This window comes from Echinops telfairi, unplaced genomic scaffold (genome assembly GCF_000313985.2).
Source record: "Echinops telfairi isolate 266 unplaced genomic scaffold, ASM31398v2 ScPeMD7_443;HRSCAF=831, whole genome shotgun sequence".
NCBI classification, from domain to species: Eukaryota; Metazoa; Chordata; class Mammalia; order Afrosoricida; family Tenrecidae; genus Echinops; species Echinops telfairi.
In genome coordinates, this window is record NW_022104341.1 from 23,578,253 (window position 1) to 23,587,251 (window position 8,999).

The 8,999-nt window shown below is 40.9% G+C and overlaps 1 protein-coding gene and 1 non-coding gene across 2 annotated transcripts in view; both read right to left on the reverse strand.

Annotated features, from left to right (window-relative positions):
* Positions 1-8,999, reverse strand: part of LOC101649888 (TLC domain-containing protein 4) — a 107,463-nt gene that overhangs the window by 81,561 nt on the left and 16,903 nt on the right. The window lies entirely within an intron of this gene.
* LOC115870255 lies at positions 2,966-3,094 on the reverse strand. Its single transcript, XR_004046623.1, has one exon. It is a non-coding gene; the product is annotated as a small nucleolar RNA SNORA76 (small nucleolar RNA).

Below are 8,999 nucleotides of genomic sequence, written 5' to 3' on the forward strand. Positions count from 1 at the left end.
TGTGCTTTACACAATTGATGCATGCATGGATTTTGAAAAGAGTTGTTTGAGCCCCTAATAAAATGATTAAAAAAAACCCACAAACATACAAACAAAAAAGTTACGTTCATGACAATATTTTTAATATACAAAAACATTAGCTCCCGATTGTGATAAGAATTGTATGAGCCCCTAATAAAACGATTAAAAAAAGAATAAAATAATACTACACATAATTTTAAAGGAATAAAATTGGAAAATGGAAGTAAAGTGAAAATTTAAAAAAAAAAAAATAAAAATAAAAAAAACACATTAGCTCCCATGAACCGGAGATATACATAAACCATAGGTATATGAGTGGATTCGGGGCTCACACTTAATTCTAGCCCTCATCTAAAAACAACTAGTTCTTATGGCACAGTCCTAGTCAGTACTTGCCTTCATGAAACAATGAAAATACAGGTATTATAGCAAAGTGTGTTGAAGAAACAAGATAGTGTCTATCAGAAAGAATAGTGTCTGCAGTCTTAAAGGGTTGTCTTACAACAAGCAGCCATCTAAGTGAAGTGTCAATTGACCACAAGGAAGAAGTGTGGGAAACAGAACTGGGAAGAGAGTGTATGGGACAAATTCTCTGTGCATATACGTTAAGGCTACTGGCAGGCTAGGGCTCCAATGGAGGGAGACCTTCATGTTTAGAGCATGGAGATGTGTTCCAGACATATTATCCTAAGTAAAAGTTATTCCCCACGATGCCTCCCCCCAACCCCTAGCAATAATGCCAATGTTAAGGTGCTACTTGCAAGCACATGGTTGCTACTATATATGCTTGAAGGTCAACTACTTGAAGGCATTTGCCTGAAGGTTGTCTGCCATGACGAGCAATCGGACCCTTCACTCCCTTCTGATCAGGATCATAGATTGTTCCCCTGGAGAAGAGCTCAGAGACACCAAAGGTCAAGCCAGCTCAGAGACAACCAAGGTTAGGCTGCCATCTTGACTCTCAACCTGTGGGTCGAGATCCCTTTGGGGACCGAATGACCCTTTCACAGGGGTCACTTAAGACCATTGGAAAACACATATTTCTGATGGTCTTAGGAACCAGGACACTGTTCCTCTCTCTGTCTACAGGCAGGTCCACCCACATGCAGATATGCTCACCTACCCATGCTACAACATGCTTCAAGACAAAATTTCATTTAATTGTAATTAGAAATAAATATTTCACAATATATAATTACATATTGTTTTTGTGATGACTCACTATGCTTTATGTTCAATTTGTAACAATCAAAATACATCCTGCATATCAGATATCTACATTATGATTCATCACAGTAGCAAAATTAGTTATGAAGTAGCAACGAAAATAATTTTATGGGGGGGAGGGGTCACCACAACATGAGGAACTGTATTAAAGGGTCACGGCATTAAGAGGGTTGAGAACCACTGCTCTAGAATCCACCCTTGTTACATATGTACCTTCCTGTCACATGTATGCCTCTAGTACCTCCCCTTCCTATTGCGTGTTTACCCCTAGCTCGTCCTATTCATTTTAGGTGTCTCTCACTAATACACCCCATCCCTGTTATGTATGTGCTTACTGTAGGCTTGCATGCCCAAGATTACATAAGCTTGTGAGAAAATACATTACTGCCTCTTTCTGGTTCCAGTCCCCATAGAAGAGGGGAGCCCTTGCATGCCTTATCTCTTGTCTCTTTAATTTACCCCTCAATTACACAACGCCCCTTAGGACCCATTTGGTTGTAGTAAGGCTGGTCCCCCACAAAGAAGCACACCAGCCTGTGTGATCCAAGAATTGAAAAATAATAAAATCCAAATTCCAAGGATTGGTATCAGAGCTAAATTATGAACGCGTGGTTTACAGAAGGTTCTGGGTTAAGGTAGAAGCCCAAACTCCATTTCCAGAGCCCCATATGGATTAAGTCTCTAGTGAATCCTTCCTGACCATACTCCAAGGATGCAAGTATCAGACATTTTATTTCTTTTTTTAAATGAGGTTTCTCCATTTTGCTCTGTCATTGTCATTGAGGTTTTGTTTGTTTGCTTCCTGTTTGTTTTTGATATGATTTTCTGGTTATAAAATCCAGGATAATTAAATCTATAGAGACAGTAACTGAATTAATAATTACCTAGGGCAATGGCAGAGGGGGTGGGGGAAATGAGAAGCTGACAACAGGGAGTAAGAGAAGAAAATGTCCTAAAATTGATTGTGATGATTGTACAACTCTTCTTAATCTGGCTAAACGATTAAATTGTAAATGTGGAGGATATGCCAATAAAACTTTATTTTAAAAATTACCTTCTTTAAATGTCCCAATCAAATTGATCTTCCCATGTAATTATAACTACTTCCTGTAAAAATCAATTTCCTCTATGTCAGCTGACTCCTGCTCATCCCATGTGATTAGAATAGAACTGCGCTCCACTGAGCTTTCGACTGATTTTTTGGAATTAAATTGCCAGGCCTTTCTTCTGAACTCAACATTTCAACAAAAAGTTGTCAACCAAGTGCATTCACTGTTTGCACCACCCCGGGGCTTCCTTCATCCAATGATCAAATGGCATGTTGGCATCATGTTTGTCATCTACTAAAGCTCCTGTCAGACATTCGATGTTAAGAAACGACAGAAACTTCAAGAATGACCATTCTAATTATTATTCACCTAGAAAGTGCATATGCTGCATTTAACTCTCTCAATCTTTGGACCTGTTTTTTGCATTTTACTAAAAACAAATTTGCTCCACAGGAATGAAAAATTTTGAAAAATTACCCTTGGGTTCCTATTTTAAATACTTTGCGATATACTAAGAAAATATGTTCTCACGTTTTTTAAAAGGAAGTAATCTAGTTAAATGAAAAAAAAAAGAATCATATTTTTGGAATTGATTTTACACAAGGTATGGTTCCAGTCTCATATTTTAAAATCCCCCTGGTACAAGATTGTTGGATTTTTTTCTTTCACAGTGTCCTCTCAGTTAAAAGGGCCTCCTGCAGAGGCTTGGCGGCCCCAGTTATGTGCCAGCACCTGCTCAGGTGCTGCAGCTTAACCCCAGTTGTCACAGGCAGGCATTGCGGGTTCAAACGCAGCGTGTAAGATTTTTAAATTGTTTTTGAAAGACTATTACACCGAAATGTCTGCAAACTTAAATATATCTTGGAACAAAATTTGGAAAACTCATAATGCTCCTAACAATATTTAATGACCACAAAGTAGGGTGAAATGGACTGAGATAAGGAAAACAATTTTCACCATTCGTACTACTACACATACCACATTAGAAACCGCAAAATAATTAATGAGGAATGACAGATGTTTCTGCATATGTATTAATGTGTTGTAAATATATTCATGGACATAGTAGAGTATAAAGGGGAAAAGCTAAGAAAACAACTGAGCCATAACCAGGGTCAGAGCCTAGATGGTCCCAAAGTCATTTGTGTAAAAAGACAATGTTCTACCTCCTGCAAAGGAGGTCTTACAGGTTTACAAACAGCCATCTACGCACCTATAGGTCTTGCCCCATCTAGAGCAAGCAACAGTAAAGAAAAAGAAAAGATGCAAGGAAACCATGATGCCACAGGAACCCGCCTCCAGTACCGTGAAACCAGAAGAACTAGATGGTGCCTGGCTACCACAGCTGACCACTATAAGAGGTCACAATGAAAGGTCCTGGATAGAGTGGGAGACACATGTAGAACACAAGTCAGGGAAATCAAAGACTAGCTTACTGGCCTGAGAGAGATCGGTAGTACTCCCAAGACTATGACCCGTAGACACCCTTCAGACCTGGAAATGCACTTACTCTCCTGGGTCATTTTTTAGCCAAACCATAAGATCAGCCTATAAAGAGAGCAGGAACCCCAGGAAGGTAAGCACTCACTCCTTATAATCAACCTACGGAATCAAAAGGGCAACATTTGCCCAGGTTTAAAGCTCCGAAGTCAAGACGGGATAGGGAAGAACAGAAAAGGGGAAGTGGAAGAGTGCTGTGAGACTGTGGGGCTTGTAATTAGTGTCACAAAGTGTCCGGGGCCATTCGGCTCAATCTTCACTATATCTTGTCAGAGCTTGCAGTACTTTTCCATTCCCACCTAGGTGACATAGTTTTGTGATTAGGTTATCTCCCCTCTGAATAGCCTGTCCTTGGGACGGGCTGAGTTTAGCCTTCAAGTCTGCCTAGAAACAGATAAGGGGGTTTCCATACATGGTGTGACAAAGCACCTATATCCTGCTTCCCCTTGATTGGGTAGGAGATTGTCTTCACCCTATTTACTTATCTAGTGCCTGCACCTGATTTGCATAAAATGACTTCACTTCACGGACCTGGTTGAAGACTAAACCGTTACTGAGGGCACGTTCCCCCGGACTCCTTGATTGGTCTATTACCAAAGTGGCCTAATTTACATGTGCGACGGGTGTTTCCCCTCCCCTGGCCTATATAGGCTGCAACCTTTCACTCAATAAAGAGAGACTTGATCAGAATACTGTCTTGTCTCCATTTCTCGTGTTTATTGTTCCCCTCAATTCCCACTCCCTCCTCCAGGGTCTGCGTTGACGTTCCTGCAGGTCGGGGACAACAAAGCAAATTGGATGTGAAGCGTTGAATGGAAAACCAACTTTCACCCAGATCACAATAAAAAAGTCTTAAATAATAGTAATAATGAAAGCCCATTCTCACTACTATTAACTCGATGCTGACTCATTGCAGCTCTATAGGAAAAGGTAGAACTGTCCCCTATGAGTTTCTAAGACCATAACTCTTGACTAGAGTAGAAAACCCCATCTTGCTCCAGGACAGCAACTGGCGGTTTTGAACTGTTGACTGTGCAGTTAGCAACCCAACACATAACCACTACACTAGATGAAGAAAATTTAACTTAACTTTTTAATATTCCTTCCGATCCAATACAAATCTAGAAAATCACAAGCATACACTAAATTAGAATGAAGGGTAGGTAGAATGTCAGGCTTATGTTAAAGCATATATATAACTTTTTATCATTAGATAGGAAGTCACTTTACCCCCTTACATGTATTGAGGTCTTCGGATCTGGACCTTGGGTAATATCCAGTTGTCAGGTGGGACATCACCCCAGGAATGCTCACTCATTCTAGTATTATTTCTAGAATCCCCTTTCATGTTTTTTAATTTGGGCTGCTGTTGGGAGCATATGTCAATGCAAGTTTCTACATGTACAATTAATAGCATTTGGGTTGTACAACCATTCTTCCCTTTTCGGAGTTCAATCTCTCCTATAAGCATAAGCTCCCTCCCTTCATACAGTACCTAACTGATCTTTCAAATTGCTGTTGTCAATGTGATACCATGTAGGTAGCTCTTAAAAGAGGACAGGGCTTTAGGCAGATATTCTTGCCTAGTTATACCAGATTATTGTTTGGGTTTAAGAAGATTTCAGGTGATATTCTTGGTTTAAGACTTCAAGATGACCTGGGGCAATAGTTTCAGGGGTACATCCAGCCCCCAGGGTTTCATAAACTCTGACTTGCATGACAATTTGACATTTGGTTCTGCAGTTTCCCTCTTTGGATCAGGATTCTTCTATAGCATCTTTGATCAGCATGTTCAGGAGTGGTAGCTGGGCACCATTCATTGTGGTTGGAAAGGGGCCAGCCCCCCACCACTAATCACGGGTTTGATAGGCACAATTGCATAGTTGAGTTATATAAATATTATATTAGTCATATAGAGCATGAGAGATAAAAGAGATTGAAATAATGGAGTCAGACATATTTCATAGTAGCATGCTCACCTCAGTCCTGCTTGGTGGTCCACGTGGAGAGGGGGGGAGGGGAAGGAGGACAAGGGGAAAGGGAACAGGGGAGTGAGAGGAGGGAGGGCAGACAAGAGGCCAAGAAGGGAGCCTGAGAGAGAGACTCTTTATTGCTAACCAAGGCCTATTTACCTTTTTGGGGGAGAACAATCCCACTAATTACAGGTAAAGACATACGTCACAGGAAGGGGGTTGCACTATAGGTTATACAGCAATGAGAGGGGGGCAATCTAGGGATATACACACAATAGGAAGAGGAGGGATTGGGGGTATACATGTGAAAAGATGAGTGGATCCTAGATTCAGGATGGCAGTCTAATTTTGGATGTCACTGAGTCTGATCTGTTCTCTGGATCTCCTTAGAAACAATTATCAGTAGGGTGTGAACCCCATCTACAGGAACCAAGCTAATGGTCGCCAGCCCTCAGGGAGAAGCAGCCCATTGTCCCCAGCAGCAGAGAGCAGGCCCACCTGTGGTGGGAGGAGATAGCAGTCTGGCAGCTCACTGCCTCAAGGGAAGTAACTGTCACCATTAGCTGCGAGCAGTGTCCTATGTCTAACATATTTGGGGGAGATGACTTGGGAGAAATCTTTGTTTCCCACAATTCATGGTAAAAAAAGGCAGGTATTCATGGAGGCAATTAGCCACCCAGTCCATTTCCTCCTTTTTACTAACAGCTGCTTCCTTCTCCTTATCAGACCCTTTTTTTATAGAATACTTTCTTCTTCTTTGTGAAGCCCCCACTCCCACCAAAACTGTTTCTCCTCTCCCTTGACCCTGTGCCTTCACAAGTTTTACCAAGCAACCATGAGGCCTGGAGGTTGCCCTTGATGCCCTCCTTGCCCGTAGAAACACTTAGGTGTTTTCAGAGGAGAAAGCATTTCCAAACTGCTTTCCTTTGCTCGTTTGCTGCCAGATCCATCCATCGTGTTTGCCTCTATTGCTTCCACCAGTAAAAGCACAGCACAAATGAATGAGATCATTCATCCCACGTTTAGAGTCTTTAGACTGTGCCTCATTACCAAAAATTACCACTAATAGATGAGGCCAATTTATGGTGCCTTCAAGCCCAAAGAATCTTATGAAGATTTAGTCTTGGGACCCACCAGGATAGTTCTATATTGTCCTACAGGTCTCTAAGAATCAACTCAATGGCAGTGAGTGACTGACAAGCCCAAAGCACAATTGTGAGTCTCACAACTATGGTCTAGGAGTCTCATTGCTGAACACAAGAAGACTTGATGTTGCTTAAAGACAAAGATTCTGTCTTGTACATCTTTGTGCCTTTACTATATCCAGCAAGCTGAGGTGTTCTTCCACATGTCTCAGCTTGTTAAAGAACTCATTTAAGAAGTTCCAAGTTCTGTGTCTGGGATAACTTGACTGGTGATATACATTTGAGAGTTTTTACAGAAGAATTGCCTCATGGTGTTGACAGGAATTACTGTACCAGATGATGTTTGAAAAATTATCAGCATTTGGGTTTTAGTACAGCTTTTATACTCAGTATTCTAGTTAAGAAAAATAAAGTAATTAGGGAAGAACATGTCTTCCCTCCCTCCCCACTTTTCAAAAACACATATTACAGCACTCTCCTTGAAGAAGTTTTGGTAACAAAAAAGCTCTTCAACTTGAGCCGACTGCCTTCTCTCTGCATCCTCCTGTCTCTTGAGTCTTCTTTTTAAACTTTTAATTAAAGGATTATAAAGCAAATCAGTTTTCCATTCAGCAATTCATGTACATTTTCTTCTGTGTCATAGATTATAATCCTCACAAAGTAGCATTACCAATCCCACTTCCTCCTTGGCTCCTGTTTCTGTCTTTCTTTCCTAACCTTTCAGAACACTGCCCTTGGGTAAATGCTGCCTTTTAAAATCTTAAATGGTTGATTATTCTAAGGTATGTGAACCTCCCTAGTGTTATTGTTGCCCTTAAAGACTTATTACCTATTGTTTGGCTAAAATTGAGCTAAGGCAGAGAATTTAGTTAGCTTGAAGGATGTCTAAAGGCTATATATATAATCTTGGGGATTCTACCTAACAGTCTCTATTTGATCAGCAAGCCTGGTGGTTTGTATTATTTTGAGTTTTGTTCCACATTTTTCTCCCATCCTATCCAGGACTTTCTAATGTGATGTCTTTGAGAGCTAATCATGGTAGCTGGGCACCCTCTAGTTTTTCTGACATCAAGTTCCTGGAGGCTGATGTTCACATGGTCCATTTATCCACAGGAAGAATTGTTTTCAAGCACCTTTTTTTTGTAACATTCTTTCCTCCAAATGGGGGCCCTGGACTTTTTCATCTCCCAGTTTTCATGAGTCTTCAAATTCAATTGCCTGTGGGATTTTCTTAGCTCCAAATTTTCCAATAAATTTTTTTGCTTAATGTACTTTAACTCACTCCAGGTAATGGCCACACTCAATCTGGGGCTATCTCAGTTTTATTTTAACTTTCTCCGTCGTTTCTCCCAAGCCACTGTGGTGTGTCTGATCCAACACCATTTATGCACTGTTGTGGTTGGGTGTCATCAAGGGGGTCATTGTATACTTCAGTGAGCCCATCTGCAACGTCTGCAGTTCTTCAGAGCAGAACTTCCCCATATGCAACATTCTTTTTCGAGCTACACATCTATACTTCCAAGACCCTACTCTGTGTCCCCAGTTCATTAAAGTATAATTATATCTCCTCTTCCCCACTCTTTCCTTATATCCCTTTTCTCAGTTGATAGTCATCATGTCTCCAATCACCCAAACCAGAATGCTATCTTTCCTAGGCTGTTCCCTAATGTTGAGCCTATCTTATCCAACTAGATACCAAATTCTGTCAACTCTACCTCCTTACGTATCTCTTACATGCATTACCTCCTCTACCTTTCTTCTTTCACAAACCAGGTTTAAGTCCATGTGTCATTCCTGACCTCTGTGTAACATATGCAAATATATTTATATGAGGATGGGGAAATAGATCTATGAGCCTATATTTATAGGATTAGTATTAAGGTAGCAGAAGGATATCGGGTCTCCACTCAAGTACTCCCTCAATGCAAGCATACTTTCTTCTATTAAATTGGCATTCTATGATGCTCACCTTCCCGACACAACTGCTGAAGACAAAGCGGGCGAATAAGCAAATGTGGTGAAGAAAGCTGATGGTGCCCGGCTATCAAAGGATATAGCATCTGGGGTCTTAAAAGCTTGAAGGT